This window comes from Peromyscus californicus, unplaced genomic scaffold (assembly GCF_007827085.1).
Source record: "Peromyscus californicus insignis strain IS unplaced genomic scaffold, ASM782708v3 Scaffold_16__1_contigs__length_79575227, whole genome shotgun sequence".
Taxonomy (NCBI): domain Eukaryota; kingdom Metazoa; phylum Chordata; class Mammalia; order Rodentia; family Cricetidae; genus Peromyscus; species Peromyscus californicus.
Window position 1 is genome coordinate 14,974,583 of NW_026294458.1, and position 21,184 is coordinate 14,995,766.

At 44.1% G+C, this 21,184-nt stretch overlaps 1 protein-coding gene across 2 annotated transcripts in view; it reads left to right on the forward strand.

Moving 5' to 3' along the window:
* The first annotated feature begins 550 nt into the window (after nucleotides 1-550).
* The window catches only part of Pcyt1a (phosphate cytidylyltransferase 1A, choline), a 49,849-nt gene continuing 29,215 nt past the window's right edge, over nucleotides 551-21,184 (forward strand). The window contains exon 1 of one of the 2 annotated variants that reach the window (XM_052740503.1): nucleotides 551-683. The gene's annotated coding sequence lies outside the window, so the exon portion shown is untranslated. Of the gene's footprint in view, nucleotides 684-775; nucleotides 950-21,184 lie in introns of those variants that run through there. The other variant, XM_052740504.1, reaches the window with a different exon arrangement.

The window sequence follows — 21,184 nt, forward strand, 5'->3', positions numbered from 1 at the left end:
TGGTTTATGGCCTCTGTGAACCCGCAAAAATCTTACAAGAGGAAAAGAAACCTCTACAAAGCACAATCCTTCCCAGAGTTCACCGTAGGAAGTTCCTTCTCTTGACTGCACACCCTGATTGATGCACGCATTTTCCCACCCGTGCCCTCGCCTCTACTGCTGCCCAACTACTTTCTCAGTCAGTTCGGAGGGATCACTTTCTGGTGGGTCAACCTAGGTCAAAAGCACCGGAAGAGGAGAGCGCAGACCCGAGCATCCCCGGGACATGGCTAGCGGACTCGAATTCTTCGGCGAGGTGGGATGTCAGGACCACCCGTGTGAACGAGTGCGAGGGGCGGAGGGCGCAAGGGACGCCGGGAGACCCCAGGCCGAGCGAGCCGCCGCCGGCAGGAGGCGCCACACATCCGGTATTCCGGGGCTGCTGACCCCGCGCCTGTCTCCGGTGCTTCTGCTCCGTCACTCCACCGGCCCGGCCCCCGCTGGAAGCGGAACTACTATGTCAAGTTGTGGTTTTCAGGGCTATGGTGGAGGGATTGACAAGAGGGCGGGCGGTAGGCGGGACTTCCGGTCCGCAGTCCGGTCAGATGTTTCCCGGGCGTCACCCCGCAACCTATTTGACTTCGCTAGTCGGTGACGCGGCGCGAGGAAGGAATCGGACGGGACTGGAGCCTGGGAGGGCTGCGGTAAGGAACCCCGGGGTAGTGCTTGCTTGCGTGGACAAACGCCGGCCGGGACCGTGAGGGGGCTGTGACTGAAGAGTAGGTCAGTGACAGCCAGGGAAGTGTGAAGCAGGGCTGCCAGGCTACTGTGACCGAGGTACAATGACAGCCAGGAGGACTGTGACCCAGGGGTGGCTGCTGGTGAGGGGTCTGCGACCCCGGAGCAGTAAATGCCAGGGACTCTGACCTCGGAGAGCACGAGGCAGAGGCTGCGACGGGACCATGACCGAGTAAGTATGCAGCAGTGACTGCCGGGGGACGGAGTGATCGATGGATAGTGACAGAGGGGCTTGACCCCAGGGGACACGAAGCAGCGGCTGCGAGGGCACGCTCACCCACAAGCAGTGACTTTGAGGGGCTGACTTGGAGAAGAACGTAAGATCAGGAATTGGGGTCGGTGCACCGAAGTTGTGTTTGTGTACAGAGTGTTGAGTGAGTGAGTGAGTGAGTGACCTGGCAGAGGTCTTAAGTAGAAACCAGACTGGCGTGACTTAGCGGACAAGAGTTTGAATTCTACAGGCAAAGTTCTGTGGGTGAGAAACTTAATTCACCACTGAGTTACCTCTTCTTCATTAGTGAATGGGAAGTTCGGGTTCGGATTAATGTCTCCCAACTATGAGTCCCAGGGTATGTGTTGTTGGGTTGTGAAGACAGTTTAGCAACGGAGTAAGACAGTCAGCTGGACTAGAATAGAAACTTCCATTGTGTTCTCAGAGTAAGGATTTATGAAATGGGTTTCAGGTATGGATGTTTGCAATGATGATGTAAAGTTAGGTTTGTACCTCTTACGGTGTATACAGTAAAATGTAGCTAAAGTTTGAAAACTGGGTGTGGTGACACACAGCTATAATCCTGACACCCAGGAGGCTGAGCCATGGGTATTTTGAGTTGTAATACTGCCTGGTGGGCTCAAGGTGAGCCCGGGCTACCTGCTTTTTCTTTTTCTTCTTTCTTCTTTCTTCTTCTTCTTCTTCTTCTTCTTCTTCTTCTTCTTCTTCTTCTTCTTATTATTATTATTATTATTATTATTATTATTATTATTATTCCTCCTCCTCCGGGCTACCTGCTTTTTCTTTTTCTTCTTCTTCTTCTTCTCCTTCTCCTCCTTCTCCTTCTCCTTCTCCTTCTCCTTCTCCTTCTCCTTCTCCTTCTCCTTCTCCTTCTCCTTCTCCTTCTCCTTCTTCTTCTTCTTCTTCTTCTTCTTCTTCTTCTTCTTCTTCTTGTTATTATTATTCCTCCTCCTCCTCCTTTTTAGACAGAATTTCTTTGTGTAGCCTTGGCTGTCCTGGAACTCTCTGTAGACTAGGCTGGCTTTGAGCTTACAGAGCCTCTGCTTCCTGAGTGCTGGGATTAAAGGTATGGGCCCCCACTGCTGGGTCCTGGTTTTTTGGTCTTTTGAGACATGGTTTCACTATGTAGCTTGGGTTTTCCTGGAACCATAGTGGCCATATGGTTTCACTATGTAGCTTGGGCCATCCAGACCATAGTGGCCTTGAACTCTTGAGATCTTTGGGCCTCTGCCTCCCTAGTGCTGGGATTAAAGGCATGTGCCACAATGTCCAGCTTTTTGCCATTGTTTTTAATTTTTTATTTTTTTTTAAAGATTTTATTTATTAATTATGTATACAGTGTTCTGTCTGCATGTGTCCTTGCAGGCCAGAAGAGGGCACCAGATCTCATTGCAGGTGGTGGTGAGTCACCATGTGGTTGCTGGGAATCGAACTCAGGTCCTCTGGAAGAGCAGTCAGTGCTCTTAACCTCTGAGCCCTCTCTCCAGCCCCGCCATTGTTTTTTAGTTTGAGAAGCAATGGATCGGATTCTTTCTGAGTTTTCTTTCTGTATTGATTCTGTGATTAAGGAGCTGCAGGGAAGTAAGTACAAAGGTGAGTTAGGAACTGGGACCTGTGCTGGACACAGGCTCCAACAGATGGCTTAGCTGAAGAAGGCTTTTTGGATGTCACTGAGGTGACTAGTTATGATTGAGGACTAAAACTAAGGGTCTTTGTTGGCAGAGACTAAAGCTATATTGAAATAGGGATGGTGATAGTTATAGAGTCCATGAGGATATAGGAGTTTGTGATAGGAGAAACTGCTAGGAATAGGTATTGAGGAAGGAGAAACTTTGAGGTAGGAGCCACGCTTGAGAAGGGAACTGAAAACACAGAAAACAGTCTAAGAATAAAATAGAGGTAGGGAGATATATGATCTTCACATTCTATTCAGTTCTGAAGCTCTACAAGTAAATAGAATTGCTACTAAAAAGGTATTGGGCCAGGTATGGTGGCAAATGCCTTAATTCCAGTACTTGGGAGTTACAGGCAGGAGGACCTCTGTGAGTTCAAAGCCAGCCTGAACTACATATCAAGGACCAGGACTACAATAGAGAGACTTTGTCTCAAAAGAACAAACATATTGGGACTGGGCATGGTGGCACACACCTGTAATTCCAGCACCTGTGGGTCACAAAGCAGTAAGACCCGGTTTCAAAGAAAAATTAAAAATGGGATCTGGGCTGGGGGCCAGGGAGATAGATGGCTTAGCCATTAAAGGTGCTTTACCCCATGCAAGCCTGCCTTCCTGAATTTAACCTCTGGAACCCACATAAAGATGGAAAGAGAGAACCAGCTGTACTTCTAAACATGCACCATGGCATGCATGCACTTCCATCTCTGAACATGCACCATAGTATGCATGAGCAAGCACACACATAGGGAATCATAATAATAAATGGAAAATAAAAAGAGTGATATTTTGTCCTCTATGGTAATAGATGGTAACCATCATGGGGAGAAAAGGACAGAATGATCCTGGGAGTGTCAACAGTCACGATGGTATGGAAAGGCTTTGGTGTATTCATCTCTCTAACTTGATGGTTTTTGTACTGTAGGCTAAGCCCGACACCTGAGAATGATATCACATTGTGGATAATTCAATTAAAGTTTTAGCTTCTGGTTTTATTTCCCACTCATTCTCTTTCATGAGGGCCATTAGTAAGTAATGCAGTTGAAATTAATTGAAATGAGTATGGTTTCCCCTAATCTATTTGAGATAGGATCTCTTTGTAGTCCTGACTGGCCTGGAACTCACTATATAGCACAGGTTGGCATTAAATTCTTGGCAGTCGGAGGTGTGGTGGCCCATGTCTTTAATTTCGACACTTGGTAGGCAGAGGTAGTTGGACCTCTGTAAGTTCAAGACCAGCTGGTCTACATTATTAAGTTCCAGGCCAGCCAGGGCTACAAAGTGAGACCCTAAAACAAACAAATATCTAGGCAGGTGTGGTGGTACATTCCTTTAATCCCAGCACTTGAGAGGCAGAGGCAGAGGCAGAAGGATCTCTGAGTTTGAGGCTAGCCTGGTCTACATAGTGAGCTCCAGAACTTCGGGGAGAGAGAGAGGCAGTCTCAAAACAAAACCAGACAAAACAACAATCTAATAGGGATCTGAAAGCCAGTTGTGGTTGTGTATGATCTTACCACTTGGGAAGTTGAGGCAGAAGGATGGTGGATCCCAGGTTAGCCTGCACTACATTTTAACTTAACCACACATTGTATTAATCTGGTTACCTACCTAATAGCCATCCTTACTCACTGTACACTTTGCAATAGGGAAAAAGAGTCAGAAAGGTTCTTATGTGGGTATCACTTGGGGTTTGGGGGTATATTCTGTGCTTGACTAGTTACACCATTTTATGGACTAATGCATGTGTATTTGACTTATATTTTACATAACTAGAAGGACCTAGAATTCTCTAGAAGAGAATATGCTTCAACATAATCGATTACAGAAGTGGAGATGCTTGGGCTTAGGGATGATGATATCACTCTAAGGAATTGATTGCTTTTTGCTTTTTATTTGTTGTTTGTTTTGTTTTTTCAAGACAGGATTTGTAGGCAGACTTTTCTGTTCCCACCCGCCAGTTCCCAAATGACCAACACAGAGACTTAATATTAATTATAGATGCTTAGCCAATAGCTCAGGCTTATTACTAACTAGCTCTTACAACTTAAATTAACCCATTTATATTAATCTACATCCTGCCATATGACATTACCTCTCTTTCATCTTGTACCTCCTGTTTCCTCTCTGTAACTGGAAGGTTTCTGCAGTCCCACCCTGCCCCAGGGTTCCACAGCTGCTTATAAAATAATCATTCAGAGGTTTAATATTAATTATCAATTTCATGGCCTATGGCAGGCTACTTGCTAGCTAGCTCTTATAACTTGACCCATTTCTATTAATGTATAAGTTGCCACATGGCCATGGCTTACCGGTACTTTCACATCTTGCTTCTCCTGGCAGTGGCTGGCGTCTCCTCCACCTCTGCCTTTCTCCTTCCTGTCTCTCTCCTGGATTTCTTGCCTGGCTATAACCTGACTCACCATAGGCCAGAGCAGCTTCTTTTTTTTTTTTTTTTTTTTTTTTTTTCGAGACAGGGTTTCTCTGTGTAGCTTTGCGCCTTTTCCTGGAACTCACTTGGTAGCTGGCCTCGAACTCACAGAGATCCACCTGGCTCTGCCTCCCAAGTGCTGGGATTAAAGGCGTGCGCCACCACCGCCCGGCTTCAGAGCAGCTTCTTTATTAACACATATTCACAGGTACAGAAAGACATCCCACAGCACCTCTCCTTGTCTTGCTGGTGACTCCTATGACCCCATCCTTCTTCTTCCCAGCATGCTCTCTGCCCCCAAAATCCTGCCTAGCTAACGGCCAGTTAGCTTTTTATTAACAATGAGAGCAACACATTTTCACAGTGTACAGCTAGGGTTTCTCTGTATGACCCTGACTGTCTTCAAACTGGATCTGTAAATCAGATCCTGTAGAGATCCACCTGCCTCTGGCTCCCAAGTGCTGGGATTAGAGGTGTGGGCCACCTTAGCCTGGCTTTTCATCTATTTTGATTTGCTTTTTAAAACTTAGGCTGACTTACAAATTTCCTTCAAAACAAACCAGCAAAATAGCTAGGTATGATGGATGGTGCAGGACTGTACTCTCAACACCTGGCAGGTGGAGGCAGGAAGATCAGAAGTTCAAGGTCAGCCTCGGATGCATAAAGAGTTTGAGGCCAGCCTTAGTGAAAACCAATATGATGACTTGATTGAGAAAGCGTGAGCTTTGTTTCCCCCTCAGTTTATGATTTCTCCTTGTATAAACATGGAGGATTTCATTTTTCTTGGGGACCTCCTCTTTTTCATTTGTTTTGTTTTGTTTTGTTTTCTTTGAGATGGGTTTCTCTGTGTAGCTCTGGCTATCCTGGAACTAGCTCTATGGACCAGGCTGGCCTTGAACTCAGAGATCCACCTGCCTCTGCCTCTTGAGTGCTGGGATTAAAGGCCACCACTGTTCGATATGGGGACCTCCTCTTAAGGAGAATGGTCTCATTAGGTGGAGTGTTGGATTCTGAAGTTAACACTGACTCACTGATTATGGGAAGGATTACTTCTTATACTTATTTAGATTTTGAGTTCCTAAATAATTGAATTATCTGTATTGTATGTTTTGAAAAACAATTTGTAGGTGGTTATATATAGCAGGGTCTCTCTCTCTGGTTAACTCTGTTGTAACCACAAGTTGAAAATTATATTAGTATGGAGCTTTCTGTGTTTGAACTAGAATGACTGCCAGTGGACTAGGGGAACCCTCAGATCTACAAGACTGTTACATCACATTCACAGTTGTTTACAAACTGCTTTTAACATGAGGGCTGCTAAAAATAGTGACATGTTTTTTGCTCTGCACTTGAGAACATGAATGTATGATTCTGAAGAAAGGGGTGGACTGGGTTGGTTTTGAGATCTACCTTTTTTTTTTTTTTTTTTTTTTTTTTTTTGGTTTTTCGAGACAGGGTTTCTCTGTGTAGCTTTGCGCCTTTCCTGGAACTCACTTGGTAGTCCAGGCTGGCCTCGAACTCACAGAGATCCGCCTGGCTCTGCCTCCCGAGTGCTGGGATTAAAGGCGTGCGCCACCACCGCCCGGCTGAGATCTACCTTTTATGTGACTGTGTTTGCTTCCTTTTTGGTCTTAGATCAGGGATATTCTTTTGTGGTATGATGAAGTCTCATGTAGTCCATTTTCACAGTAATTTTTACTTTTCTTGAGGCAGGGTTTTCTATAGCCTAGGCTTGTCTTCACCTTGCTTTGTAATGGAGGATGACCTTGAACTCCTGATCCTCCTGTTTCTACCTCCCAAATGCTGATACCACAGATGTAAACCACTATACCAAGCTTAGAGTAATTTTCTTTTTTTGTGTTTTTGAGACTGAGTCACAGTGTGTAGCCCTGGGTGTTCTGGAACTTACTACATAGACCAGGCTGACCTCAAGCTCATGGAAATCCACCTGTGCCTACCTCCTAAATGCTGGCATTAAAAGCCTGCACCACCGGGCAGTGGTGGCGCACGCCTTTAATCCCAGCACTCGGGAGGCAGAGACAGGCGGATCTCTGTGAGTTCGAGGCCAGCCTGGGCTATCAGGTGAGTCCCAGGAAAGGCGCAAAGCTACACAGAGAAACCCTGTCTCGAAAAACCAAAAAAAAAAAAAAAAAAAAAAAAAAAACCTGCACCATACTAGCAGAATAATTTTCTTATACAAAATTAAAATACATAGAATTATAAAAAATTGTTATACTGCAATACATTTAATAAAATATTTTAAAGTGTGTACTACAAAAGTTTATATTTTTTTTTGAAAAAAGGATTTTTTTTTTTTAAAAATTACACTATGTATATCAGTACTTTTCCTGCCTATGTGTTTGGGTACGAGATGTGTGTTTGAGTCCTAGAAGGCCAGAGAAGAGCATTTGATTTCTTGGAATGAGAATTGCAGACAGTTGTGAGCTGCCATGTGGACACTAGGAATTGAACCCAAGTCCTCTGGAAGAGCAGCCAGTGCTCTTATCTGCTGAGCTATCTCTCAAACTCCTATTTTTTAAAATTATGTTTATATGTGTATTTGGGAGGAGTTTGTGCGCATGAGTGCAAGTGCCCACTGAAGCCGAAAGAGGGCGTCAGATTCCCTGGAACTGGACTTACAAGTGTGAGCTGCCAGACTTGAATGCTGGAAACAAAGTTTGAGTCCTTTGTAAGAGGGGTACACGTTCTTAAAAGAGAGCCACCTCTCCAGCACTTTTTATTTTTATTGCAAATGTTTATCTATAGGTCTTATTGCTATAATAATTTTTTTTGTTTTTGTTTTTGTTTTTCAAGACAAGGTTTCTCTGTGTAGTTTTGGTGCCTGTCCTGGATCTGACTCTGTAGACCAGGCTGGCCTCGAACTCACAGAGATCTGCCTGCCTCTCTCTCCCTTCAGAGTGCTGGGATTAAAGGCGTGCGCCACCACCGCGTGGCTATTGCTATAATAATTTAAAAATAGTTATGAAAATAAATAAATAAAAATAGTTATGGGTTTGAGCAAGTTGCTTGTAGTAGTAATTATTACATGTTACGGAAATGTGCATGATGTCTGTTGGTAGCAAAGTCTATTTTTCTGCTACGTGTTGTGGCTCATGTTCCTAACACTGAAGGAAATGGTGAATCTGTTAGAAGTGAAAACAAATGTGTAAAATGTTATGTCTGAATTCTGAATTCTGAATTCTGTCATATACTCGCCTTAGAGGAGTCTGCATCTCACTTTGGGAAGAGTGTAAGTTAAACAGCAGTTACTCCAGAGTCTTCTTCATGGGCTTTCTTTGTGTGTTGGGCTGTTTTGGGAAGAGGGTGGGGAGACAGTGCTTCACTTGGAAGCCCAGACTGGTCTGGACCTCTCAGAAATTCTCCTATCTCAGCCTCCCAAGTGCTGAAGTTACAAATATGAGCCACTCACCATACATGGCTTGATTCTTTTGAAGAATAGTGCAAAGTAAAATTGTTTATTTGGACCTGGGCTGTGTGTAGCGCGAATCTTAAAAGGTCTTATTAATAAAAACAAATCTGGAGTCAGGTATTGGGGTCTGCTTCTTCTCTGGAAGATCAGAGAAGCAGAACAAGCTAAAAACAAGATCACCACAGTTGTGTGGTAATAATGTGCTTGCCTAGCATGCTTAAAGTCCTCAATTTTGATCTCTAGCATGGTCACCCCCAAAGGTTCAAATGTAGGAACTAGTATTAGTGGGGGCCACAGAGATGGCTCAGTGTTTAAGAACACTGACTGCTCTTTCAGCAGACCTAGGTTTGATGGAGGCACACAACTGTCTGTAAGTCCAGTTCCAGGGATATGATGAGTCCTCACTTCTGCAGCACCACACACACACACACACACACACACACACACACACACACACACACACACACGGTACACAGACATATAATGCAGAGGAAAGAACTAATGTTAGTGTCCACTGTGAGTTTCAGGTGAGTCTTTCTCATGTTGTGCTCCAGTGGCTAACTCAGGCTTTGCACAGGCTGTACCCACTCAGTGTTGAACAAGGGTGTCTTTGAATAAATTAGAGGGAGGAGAGCAAATTCAAAGTCAGTGTCTTAGGGCAATTTTCAGACCTCAGATATTGAAGTATGTAGCACTGAACTCCAGCTTGAAACTAATGTGGGTATGCAAGTTATGTTATGAAATTCACCTTTAGGTTTAGAAGATCAAATGTTCTTTTGATTTGTTTAGTTTTTCAAGACAGGGTTTCTCTGTAACAGCCCTGGCTGTCCTGGAACTCACTCTTTTTTTTTTTTTTTTTTTTTCAGAGCCGAGAACCAAACCCAGGGCCTTGCACTTGCTAGGCAAGCACTCTATCACTGAGCTAAATCCCCAACCCCCTGAAACTCACACTGTAGACCAGGTTGGCCTCGAACTCACAGAGATCTGCCTGCCTCTGCCTCCTGAGTGCTGGACTTAGACATGTGCCACTACCAGTACATTCTTTTTTGTTCGTTTGTTTGTTTTGAGACAGGGTTTCTCTGTGTAGTTTTGGTGCCTGTCCTGGATCTCGCTCTGTAGACCAGGCTGGCCTCGAACTCACAGAGATCCGCCTGGCTCTGCCTCCCGAGAGCTCAGATTAAAGGCATGCGCCACCAACACCCAGCCTTACCAGTACATTCTTTAAAAAAAAATGTTACTTATTTATTAGTGTGTGTGGGTGTGTGTGTATACCTATGTCACAATAGAGTGTGGAGTTCAGATAACAACTCTGGAGTTAGTTTTCTTCTTCTGCCTTTATGTGGATTCCAGTATAAACTCAGATGGTCAGACTCGGCATTGTCTTTGCCCACTTAGCCATCGCACCAGCCCCATAGTATAATTTATACTATGAAACAATCCTACTCCTAGTACTGTCTTCTACCTTAGATTGTATAGTTCTAGGTAAAGTTTGTCAACAGATGATTTGTTAAAACTGACTCGGGAGCTGGGCGTCAGGGTGCATGCCTTTAATCCCGGCACTTGGAGACTGAGGCAAGAGGATCATTGTGAGTTCAAGTCCAGCCTGGTTTTATATCGAGTTCCAGGACAGCCAGGCTACATGGAGAGACCCTGTCTCAAAACAAAACAAAACAAAAACCATTTCTGTCTTCATCTATAAATCGGAGTTGTCAAACTTGTATAATGTGTCAGTAAACGTTTTGGATTTGCAGGTCACACAGTTTCTCTTGTAAATATTCACCTCTGTGTGTTGTTGCACAGAGCAGCCATGAACAATAATGCGTGGATGAGTTTGGCTGTGCTGCATTAAAACTTACAAGAGCAGGCAGTGGGACATCTTGGGCCTGCCAAGAAGTATGTTTACCCCCAGTCTAGGAGATCTGGTTCTTACATACAGTCCTCCCTCATCTTGGGCTAGGCCTATCTTCCCTTAAACTTCGAAAGGCTTTGCAGAAGAGTACCACTGCTGACAGAGCTGAGTGCAGAGAGGTGACCTGATCAAGGGATGCCCCGAGCGGTAGATTCACTCTTTGCAGTTCACAGAGCTTTGACATCAGCATGGTAGACACAGGTGAAGGTCCCACTTACAGAATAAGCTCATTCACTCTGATGGCAGAGGTCTGAACACTGCAAAGGAAAAGTTCACTTCCTTTTTTCAGATAGTTGCCTATGACGATCAGTTAAACTTGAATTTGTTGAAATTTGGAAAGGTCTATGTAGCTTTAATGTCGTACTGGTTAGGTTGTCACATACTTTTGGAACCACTTCCTTTTTTGCCCTGAGGTGCTTGCTAAATGTAATAGTAATAAGTATAATAGAAGGGTTTGGGTGAGAGTCCCCAAAACTGTACTTACAGGGGCCTTTCATCTTTAAGACACAAGCATGTGCATGCCTGAACTAAGGTTTTGTCTCCTTCCGGACATTCATATTGAAAAAGTACTTGGTAGGGCAAGTTCAGTGGATAAAGGCATTGTCACCAAACCTGATGACCTGATTTCTGTCTGTGGAACCCACATGTGGAAGAGAGAACTGGCTCCTGCAAATTGTCCTCTGACCTCCACACATATGCTGTGGTACATGGACACCAACAACATGCTCACACACACACACACACACACACACACACACACACACACACTGTTAAAAAAAAAACCCAAAAACTAAAAGTACGTTTTTTGTTGTTGTTGTTTTTGTTTTTTGAGACAGGGTTTCTCTGTGTAGCTTTGGTGCCTGTCCTGGTACTCACTCTGTAGCCCAGACTGACCTTGAACTCACAGAGATCCACCTGCCTCTGCCTCCTGAGTGCTGGGATTAAAGGCTTGGGCCACCACTGCCTGGCCTATGGTTTTTAAATTAAAGAAAAAACTCTTGGCTGGTTCCATCCTTATTATCTCCTCCCTGCTGCCCCCCCCCCCCCGCCCCACATTTCCACATCTCTAGCTGAGTCGATGTGTCCAAGCAGGCTTGTGTTGGAACACTGAAGAACAAGGCGGTCAGTGTGTGCTGGGAGGTGAGTCAGCAGAAAGAAACGCTGCTTGCTGGGTCTTGTGAGTCTGAGTAGAGATAGCAGATGCGGCACTGTGTGTCTGGAGTCTCTTGGGAGACACTGATCAGGCTGGCGGTGCTGGGAAGGAGGTGATACTGTCCACAGTTAGAAGTTGTGCTGGAAGTGAGAATTTGTGATTAAGAAGGTGATAGCCTGAGCAGGCAGAGGTGTTAAAGGTGAGGCCTTACAGAGGCTCTGGTCCACTGTTGGCCCCTTCAGCTTTTTTTTTTTTTTTTTGGTTTTTCGAGACAGGGTTTCTCTGTGTAGCTTTGCGCCTTTCCTGGAACTCACTTGGTAGCCCAGGCTGGCCTCGAACTCACAGCGATCCGCCTGGCTCTGCCTCCCGAGTGCTGGGATTAAAGGCGTGCGCCACCACCGCCCGGCCCAGCTTTTTTATTACAGCTGTTGGAAGAACTTTTCTGAAGGCTAAAGCATTAAGAGGGAAAGAGGAAATGTTTGCTCACCTTCACAGAGATAATGAGGGAGTTCTGTGTTCTGTCTGCAGCGTCTTTCCTTCCTCACTGTTACGTCAACTCACAACGTAGGTTGAAGTAACTAAGTATTGAAAGCTTCCTGGGCACTAGAGGTCATTACTAGACACTGCTTTATGAGTTATGATTCATGGTTTTATTTTTATTACGAGTTTTTTGTCCCCAGTGGTAAACAAACAAATTGATCTTAGCTGACTTGGGCCAAAGGAGAAAGTGTTGGTCGATGTGACTGAATGGTTTGGGTCTGACTTCTCACCATCAGGTCACCTTATCTATGCTGACTTCCTAGTCTTTCCTCCTAGTTACAAGATGGCCACTGAGCTGGTCCCAGAGTGGTCCCTAAAGTCACACCCCCAGGTTCAAATACAGAAAACAGTAAGTGATCATTTTTGTCCAGGTGTTTTCATCTGTACCGTCCCAAGATTTCTCCTGCGTGGGCTGTTTAGGTCATGCACCCCTGCCCCCCTCCAAGTTGTTGCTGAGGAGGATTGCTTGCTGATTGATTGCCAAGGCGAGGGAGAAGGCACACTGAGCAAATGACCTTCCAAATGAAAAGGAGGTTCTTTTAGGTCAGGGAGATTGAACCTTTGGAAAGGCAAACAACAAATATCCAGGAGAATCAGGATTTAATTTAATGTAAAATAATAGTCTGATTTCTTATTTGATCTTTACCATGACTTAGGAATTTTTATTGCAACTTTTCTTAATCACAGAAGAAACTCCCAGCCTCCTGGAGTTAAGGAGCTGGGGGGACCTAGAATTAAATCTCAATTTAACTGGGATCCTGAGTACTCTGCTAATGATCGGCTTAGTGGGAAGAGAGCCCAGTGTTTATGAAAAGTGAAGTTAAATCCTTCTTGACACAGTAGTCTGCAAAATCAGTATGTTGTTGTGATTGAGAACTCAGACTACAGAGACAGAATTCCCAAGTTCATATCATTTTGGGGGGGGATGCAGTAAGCTATACTCCTATGTGCTGTTCACCTGTGCCTTTAAAAATAAAAGGTTATATTGGAACACAGAGGAAAATGCTGGGGCCTGGAGAGATGGCACAGTGGTTAAGAGCACTGGACTGCTTTTCCGGAGGTCCTGAGTTCAGTTCTCAGCAACCATTTGGTGGCTCACAGCCATTTATAATGGGATCAGATTCCTTCTCCTGGTGTGCATGAAGACAGAACACTCATACATAAAATACATGAATAAATAAATCTTTAAAGAGAAGGAAAAGAAAATGTTACTTCTTCCCGGTGTTAGGTGGGTGAGCTCAGTGGAATCATTTGACTTTGCTGTGTTCAGTTTTCTCATCGATAAAATGAGGATGAGGGCATGAGCTACTTTGTAGGATTATGGTGAGGGTAACATTTTTTAATATGCACAGGAGGCTTGTAACTTCCTAACATATAGGAAGTGCCCCAAGTATTCGCTATGATTATTGTAATCACTGTTTTAGCACTACAATATTTAGGACTGCCATATAGGAATGAGGATTTCATGTAGCACAATGAAATAGATTTACATCTGTTTGAACATACTCAGTAAGAATTCTAAATATATTCTATGTTTTATTTTCTGAAGATAAAATTCTTTTATTGTATTTTACCTAAGGAATATTAGGGTGCTTATTGGAAAGGAGGGCTCTGGTGATATATATTGCATGCTGTATGGAGACATGCATTTATCTTGATCAACATTTTCAGTAGTGCCTTGTCTACTAAAATCATAAAAACCAAGCTTATTTATTTATTTATTTATGTTTTTTCAAAACAAGCTTTCTCTGTGTAACCCTGGCTGTCCTGGAACTCACTTTGTAGACCAGGCTGGCCTCGAACTCACAGATCCTCTTGCCTCTGCCTCCCAAGTGCTGGGATTAAAGGTGTGCACCACCACCACCTGGCAAAACCAAGCTTTTTGACAGACATGGTAGTTTGCACCTATAATCCCTGCACCTGAAAGGCTGAGGCAGGAGGATTGCTATGAGTTTAAGGCTAGCCTGGGCAACATAGTGAGTTCTAGGCCAGTGTGGGCTACATGTGAGACCCTGTCTCAAAAAAGAAGCAAACATTGCTTTTTGAATTTATAAATTATGTGCAGTTGTGGTAAGGAGCTAGCATGGTAGATAACATTCAGGAATAAGTTATCTGAACAGATTAGAACAGAGAGCAGCATGAACCTTCTCAGAATTTTAATAAAAAATGAGCTTTATAATTTTTTAGATATAAAGGTTAGTTGATAACTCTGTATCACCACAGATGTTGGCCTATGAGTCTCTGAACTAGGCAGAAGGTGTTTCTCCATGCACAGCTGACCTCTCTGTATTACAGTACTATTGCTAGTGAGAATCTATTCTGGAATGCCTTGTATTACCAAAATACAGTGGTTCCTGAGGTGCCCAGTTCCTGTGCAGATGATTCCTAAAAGAGTTTATTATATTCAGTTAGAACCTGTCTCTTGTCTTCTAGTAAGTAATCACTTTTGTTGCCTGGACTTTCACAGAATAAGTCTCTGTCCTATCCAGTGTGACATATTCATGTATTTAAAGATTATTATTGGGTAACTTCTTTTTTGTTTGTTTTAGTTTTTTAAGACATGGTTTCTCTGTGTAGCCCTGCCTGTCCTGGAACTCAGTCTATAGACCAGGCTGGCCTCAAATTCACAGAGATCTATCTGCCTGCCTCTGCCTCCTGAGTGCTAGAATTAAAGGTATGAACCACCACTTCCCCTCCCAAAATAATTCATCATTTCTTTTTTAAAAATTATTTTTAGATTTATTGATTTTTTTCTTATGTGTATCAGTATTTGCCTACTACTAGTGTTTTCTGATGCCATCTGATTGTATTTTTTTCCACTTGTTTGTTTGTTTGTTTATTATGAGACAAGCTCTCTCTATGTAGCCCTGGCTATCCTAGAACTCACTGTGTACACCAAACTCACCTTGACTCAGAGGTCCAGCTGCTTCTGCCTCCTAAATGCTGGGATTAAAGGTATGCTTAGGTCAAAGGGTTGTGAGCACCAAGAGTTTTAATAATTGTAAAGTGCTCTTGGCATGCAGGTGTTACGTGAATGTTTACTATAAGTAAGGTGGTTTTTCATAACAACATCAACCTCCAAGAGTTCTTGCTAGAGCAGTGACTTTTAAATGGGATATACCCCTATCCCTAGACCACCTCAGGGCTCTACTAGTAAAACAGCAGCCATCATCAGGTCCTGGGGAGGTGACTCCGTGATTAAAACACTTGCTATGCAATCTGTAACTCCAGCTCTGAGGGTTCCAACAGCCCCCTCTAGCTTCCATATGATCTCTCTCTCTCTCTCTCAAGCATACACACACACACACACACACACACACACACACACACAAATATCAACAAGAAAAAGGGGCCTGAACTTCCAAACTGTGAACTAAAAAGCTTCTTTATAAATTAGTCAGTCTCAGATAGTTCATCATTGTAATGCAGAATGGACTAAAATACAGAAAACTGATATGAAGGCTCACGCTTCAGCTTGCAGATGTTAGATCATGGACAGTGCCCTTATAGAGGGGCTCCATGTTTTATATACTGCCCAGTACTGTCCCTGGGCTGCTTTGTATGTACCAGCCACTTCAAAGGAGTAAAAAAAGGATTTGCTTCCTAAACTACCATCTTGTATCCTATCTAGTACCTTCACTAACCTGCTGAACTCAGAGAGCTCTTCCCTTCAAAGTCTAGAAATTTACTTTGTCCTGTGGGTGGGTTGTTTGGGTCTCTACCTACCTCAGTAATCCCCTCTGCAAGTGGGCAACATTACTACAGGAAATTTCTCCCAGAATCCATCCTAATGTTTCCCTACAACATCAAAAAAGAAATGTGTTTTTAAAAGGTTTATTCTCAGCCAGGCAGCGATGGCATACAGCTTTAATCTTAGCACATAGGAGGCAGAGGCACGGAAAATCTCTGATTTTAAGGCCAGCATGGTCTACAGAGCGAGTTTCAGGACAACCAGGGCTACCCAGAGAAACCTTGTCTCAAAAAACCAGAAAGAAAAATAACAGTAACTAAAACAACCACTGAGCTATCTCTCCAGCTCCTGGTAGAAGGGATTTTAAAAACAACAAAGTATCCAGGCTGAGAAACAGGTATGATTGGTTATTTTTACCCAGATTTACGGTGATGCTAGGGAGCAAAGATATCAAAGGTAGAAGATTTGGAAGATCTGTAGCCAGAGGAGCAAGTAGAGGTCACACACAGAAGGATGCATCCAGGAAGCTGTGTGCCAAGAGTAATTCGGCTTAGCACTGGGACAGTTGGAAAAGGCTTGTAGTGTAGCTCAGAAATCAGGCTCTTCTCCCATCACAGGCCCAGAAGACTTGCAGAACAGAATGATTTCAGCAAGTGCCTTGGGAAGGAGGCACCTCAGGCTCATTTCCCTGTGTCAGACTGGCCAGCACTTCGTGGCTGCCGCGTGAGTCACATGGGTCTAGGTACAGCTTGTACTTTGGTGTCTATGTGCTGACTATGCAGCATGCAGAATGCAAGTATTAAGAGGTCATGGTGGCTTCTACTCAGATTTCAAAGGAAAGCTTAGAAGGCAAGGCAGAAGTCTCTCACAGAGTAGGAACTTCTTCAGAGAGCCCATTTCTGTGTAGTCAGGCATGTTGAGTAGCAGTTGAGGCCCCAGAAAGAAAGGTACAGCTATCAGCAGTGTGAAGTGCATGCCAGGCAGAGTTTCGGGCAGCCTAGAAACCCAGCCCCAGGTGACAAGCAGCAGTCTTGGGGACTCACTCCTCAGCAAACATGTGAACGATGCCAGGCTTCCTTGCTGGGTTTCAGGCTGGCTTTGGACTGGTTGTTCTCTCTACTTATCTCTAGCCTTCTTTTGGATAGGAATATCTGTTCTAGCCCTGACCCATCATTTTATCGTGGAGGTATGTAACTGGCTTATTGTTTTACAAGGAATCACAAATAGAAGTGGTTGCCTTGAGTTTCAGATGAGACTTTGGACTTTTGAATGACGTTGGCTGTGCAGTGCAACGAACACGTTTTTGCTCTGTGAGATGATAAGGATATGGAGTGACGGGACTACAGTCGTGAGTTGTAGCCACCATGGTTGCTTCTAAGTAACCATAGCTAATTTCTTTTGCATTATTTCCCAGAAAACCGTAAATGGATAAAATCACTACATGTAGGGATTTACCATAGGACCCCCGATCCAGGGATGCTCTTGACTCTTTAGTATTATCTTACGATAAAGCAGGTACATTCCAGTCATGATAGTCATTTTTGTCCTGACCCATAAATAAACACTCCTCTTTGACCCAAATTGCGGGATCTAACTGGTTTTGATCCTGCTTATGACCATACTTCTGGTCACTAAGTCTTCTAATAAGTTGCATTCTGTATAGCTTGGGTCTGTTTGGTCCTTATTGTGTGGTGTGATAGTGGACCTTTAAGAGATAGAGCTTAATGGAAGATTAAGAAGGCTCTGCCCCTCAGTAGGTATTAAGATAGGTCTGTGGGACCCACAGTCTGTCTGTCTGTCTATCATCCATCCATCCATCTATCATCATTATAATTTTTTGAGACAAACTCTATATAGTCCTGGCTGTCCTGGAACTCAAACTCAAGAGATTGCCTATCGCCTGCCTTAGCCTCCCAAGTGCTGGGATTAAAGGCATGCACCACACCTAGCCTTAGTTTTTAAATTGCATTTTAATTTTTAAATTTATTTTTATTATTTTAATTGTGTGTGTGTGTGTGTGTGTGTGTGTGTGTGTGTGTGTGTGTGTGTGTGTTCATGTGAGTGTGGTGTGAAAGAGGCCAGAAGCACAGGATCCCTCTGGAGCTGGAGTTCCCGATAGTTGTTACTGCCTGATATGGGTCCTGGGCCTTGAACTGGGGTCCTATGGAAGAGCAGTCTACCTTAATTACTGAGCCATCTTCCACCCCGCTTGTGCAGTTTAATGTATATCAATTATGCCTCAATGGAGTTGCAAAAATATAACATGCATTATATGGCAATGCTATGTACATATGTTATATAGCACATGAACATGCATTATGCAGCCCATATTAGGATTCAACAAGTTGAGATTGAGAAGGAACTCCAGGGGTGATCTCATATGAGGACTGATCTGTGCAGGAAACTGTAGAGAATTTTTAAAATAAAACCTTTTATTTTGAAAAGGAAATACTGCACGAATCCTAATTGGTCTTATAAGCTCAGTGTGGCCTTGAATTCATAGAAATCCAGACAGATCTCTTCCTCTGCCTCCTGAGTGCTAGGATTAAAGGTGTGTGACACCACTGCCTGACCTCTATGGCTAACTCTGTGGCTGGCTCTGTCCTCTGATCTTCAGGCAAGCTTGATTTCCTTGATTCCAAACAATATATCACCACAAGGAAAGCCTATGGAAAAAATGCAGAAATACTGAGATGAACTTCCTTGTGCTAAATCTAGGGTCACACTTTGCTGTTTTTCTCACTTTGGAGATCCAATACAGGGCTGTGACTGGCAGCAAGCTCTTTACCACTGAGTTACACTTCAGCTCTGCTTCCTTATATCTATTACATACATTTTCCTTGTTTTCCCTTCCTCTACTTCTGTTGGGGAAAAAAAAACATAAAAAGGAAAGCCTGTCATGAAGTTCAGGAATATTAAGATAAACTCCCATATGCCTCACCTAGATTCATATATTGCAAATATTTTGCCATTGTCATAATTTATTTCTTCCCTTCCTCTTTTTCCTTGTACCTAGAGTAAACTGTAGATATGACTGTTTCAGGATACTTGAGTGTGTGACTCCTAAAAATAAGTGGTACGTGACAGCATAATCACCTAGTTCTGGAAGATCAGTTCTCAGCCTTTCATTGTTTTTCGTGACCAAGAGTTTTTGATGACTAGCCTCCTAGTGGGATGTCCTTCAGTGGGAGTTTGTTTGCTTATGTCTTCCTGACAGGCTTGTATGACTAGTATGTCCTTGGTACCTCATAGTGGGTTTTTGGGGAACAGCTGCTGAGACAGGAAAACTCCGCCTACAAGAACCCTGCGTGTGAAGTCTCCTGCATTTCATTTTGTTACATTTCTTCATTTCTCACTATTAATGGGAGGCATGTGCCTGTGTGGAGGTCAAAGGACAACTTGCGGGAGTCAGTTGTCTCCTTCCACTGTGTAGGGCCTGGACATCGAACTTAGGTCACCAGGCTTGGCAGTGGGTACTTATACTCTCTAAGCCATCTCACTAGCCTGCATTTCATTTTAATTGGCCAATAATAATTATGTATAAATATGGATACACTGTGATTATGTGTTGTGGTGCTGGAAATTGAACCAAGTGCCTTTGCCTGGTAGGCAGGTCTACCACTCAGCTACATCTCCAGCCTTTCCTTTTATGAGACAAGGTCTTGCTCTATAACTCAGACTGACATGGAGCTTGCTGCATAGGCCAGGTCAGTCTTGGCCACCCGAGTGTCGAGATCACAGGCCTGCATCACTATGCCAGGCACACTGCGATGCTTTCTATGTGCTGGTTGGCTTTTGTCAACTCGACACAAGAAATGTCACTGGGGAGGGAAGAGGGAAGCCTCGGTTGAGGAACAGAACAGATGCTCATAGAAGGGCCCTGTGACGAGCCCGTAGAGACTGGCCTGACATCCTTCTCACAAGCTCTCAGGTCGGTGCGTGTGCAGAAGAATGATTGCTGACTGGGAGCACCTCGTGCTGGTTGGAGGCCCTTCACCTTCTTCCGTGTCCATTCGTGTGTGATGAAAGGCAGTTTCTGGGCGGCTCCTGTCCCTCTACACTGCTATCTCTCTATGCAGGCTGCTGCTTAGCCGTGACTCACAGGGCGGCGTCACCTTCAGCCTCTTAAGAATCAGGTCACCTTTCCACCTGGGCTTGGGCTGGAGGAAAGTGTGGATGTCAGAAGGACGTCTCGTTTGAGAGGGCTCACAGGAGGCATCAGCAAAGTGGAGTGGCCCGTTCTGTCTGCCCTTTGCTTTCCTTTAGTTAGCAGATTTTCCTCTGTGCCATTCATTTTCTTAGGCAGAAGTGACATTTGATCATAGAGCTTCTCTATCCCCAGTTTCTGGGTGATGCCTAACAGTTCATCATTAAAAAGACATTAGTTGCTTCATGCAGATTATATTACCCAAGAAAAATGGGAATTTGGGGCTAGCAGGGTGGTTCATTGGTTAAAGGTGCTTGTTACCAGACCTGATAACCTGAGTCCTAGGACTTGTGTGGTAGAAAGAGGGGGCTAGTGCACACAAGTTGTCCTCTGACCTCTTCCCTCCTCCACATATATGTACACACACACACACACACACACACACACACACACACACACACAAATAAATGTAGTAACAGTTTTAGTGCAAATATTCCCACTGGGTCTGTATGAGGTAGCATAAACCTACATCTAAGCAGGACATTGGTGGTTCTGTCTCTCAGGATAGGGGGGTGCTAGATACTCCCTGCTAAACTAGACAGAAAAGTAGGTTTTCTTCTAGAGAAAGAGATTCTGTGTGTTTATTAGCTGGGAATTCTGAACCAGCTTGGGGTGGTGACCCTGACAGAAGAAGCAATGGCATGGTGACTCACAACTGTAATCCCAGTGCCAGAAGGCTGAGGCAAGAGCATTCTGCCGAAGACGGCTGTTCACATCGCACCGGGTGTGCTTCTGTGACTGACGCACAGGGCAGAGATAAGCTGGGGTGGTGATGTGTGCCTGGAACTCAGCACTGGGAAGGTAGAGGCAGCGGGAGCATCACACGTGGGAGGCCACCCCGGTCTGCATGTTGAGTTCTGGGCCAGCCAGTGCTACATAATGAGTGCTTTCCAATCCCCTCATACACATCAAAACCAAACCAAACAAAAAATCTGCATAGGTTGACCATTCCCAGTCTGCTAAAACTCCTTTAGATTTCCTGGTATTTTGTATTTCAGGTTAGGAATGTGTAATCAGTGAAGTCTAAGTTCATATTCCCAAACCCAAAAAAACCTGAAGTCTGATCCCCTGGTCACAAGCATTTAAGCTATCTCGATTTGGACGGGAGTCTTCCTCAGCCAGGTTACTCCAGTCTTCTGTGCACT